At 45.0% G+C, this 1510-nt stretch overlaps 1 pseudogene; it reads left to right on the top strand.

Moving 5' to 3' along the window:
- Window positions 1-613: 613 nt before the first annotated feature.
- On the top strand, window positions 614-731 carry LOC124617034 (annotated as a pseudogene).
- The last annotated feature ends 779 nt before the right edge of the window (window positions 732-1510 follow it).

The raw sequence follows: 1510 nt of genomic DNA, 5'->3' as shown, positions 1-1510 counted from the left end.
ATTACTACACTTTCATTGAACTGCGTACTGAACTATTCCCTAGCGCAGTATCTATAGTCTCAGAGAATTTCAAGCATATCTCTTCAGTCGTTAGCACTTCCGTATCCCATTTCTTTTCGCACTGTTTCTTCCTAGCTTGTGTCTTGAACTTCAGCCTACTCTTCATCATCACTGAATTATAATTTGAGTGTTTATCTTTCCTGGGCATGCCTTACAATCCAGTATTTTTCATTATCCAGCCTCGAAAATTTTTCGACTGCTAACAGTCAGTACCTCCAGGTGTCTCCTAGCAATTTCCACCCATAATTCCTACAAAGACAAAACAAAAAAGTTCAAAGTCACTAGGTAAAAAGTCACACAACAACAGCACTCTTTAGATTTCCATTGGAACTAATGTAATTTATTGAATTCAGTTAAACGCTTCCGAGTCCATTATTTTTAATAAACGCCACCTCCAGCCAGCTGACGGCTCTAGGCTCTGATATGTGACCTCACCGTACCAAGCGTGTGAAAGCGGATCAATACAGGAGACTGACCTATAAAACCGGGCAATGACTCAGCACACCTACACACGGAAACGGCCTTTCGATTCTTCAAGTTTTCCTATTTTGTTGCCAACGGCCTTGTCGCAGTGGTAACACCGGTTCCCGTCAGAACACCGAAGTTAAGCGCTGTCGGGCTGGGCTAGCACTTGGATGAGTGACCATCCGGTCTGCCGAGCGCTGTTGGCAAGTGGGGTGCACTCAGCCCTTGTGAGGCAAACTGAGGAGCTACTTGATCGAGAAGTAGCGGCTCCGGTCTCGGAAACTGACATACGGCCGGGAGAGCGGTGTGCTGACCACATGCCCCTCAAATCCGCATCCAGTAACGCCTGTGGGCTGAGGATGACACGGCGGCCGGTCGGTCCCGTTGGGCTTTCATGGCCTGTTCGGGAGGAGTTTAGTTTTATTTATTTTAGTTATTTTGTTATTATGTAGGGTAAGTGACTCCCATCACAGAATGTTATACACTTTAAAACATCACTTTCACCCCAGATGACTCGTCTCCGACAATTTGCGAAGGATTCCGATTACCCGAACTCCAGTTAGCATTAACAAAAATCTTTCAACATTCAGGCCTTTCGGCCAATCTGCCACAGCTTCAATGGAGGTATTTTCATTGGCTGTTTCCTGATGACAATGACAGAACTCCTCTGCAAAGTGCTGCTTACTGTCAGAATTTCTTGCACGTTTATTGCAAGCAGGGGATGAGAAACAACTGCATTCACGGGAAAGTCACAAAGTCTTAGGCCAGCAAACAACTAAGATGGATTACAGAATGGTAACATGTCATCTGGAACCTCTACAAAGCCGCATTTCATGTTATGCGAAAACCAGTTCTGGTTCTGCTAACAGGAAAGAGGACGTCACAACATCTATGCCAGGAATGATACAATGGTTGGACAAAACATGCAAAGATCGCGAGAAATGCATGCATGAACACATGAGGGTGAGTCAAATGAAAACCTTAA

The sequence above is a fragment of the Schistocerca americana genome, chromosome 5, assembly GCF_021461395.2.
Source record: "Schistocerca americana isolate TAMUIC-IGC-003095 chromosome 5, iqSchAmer2.1, whole genome shotgun sequence".
NCBI classification, from domain to species: domain Eukaryota; kingdom Metazoa; phylum Arthropoda; class Insecta; order Orthoptera; family Acrididae; genus Schistocerca; species Schistocerca americana.
The sequence above is the reverse complement of the archived record's forward strand: the minus strand, read 5'-3'. Positions and strand labels throughout refer to the sequence as shown.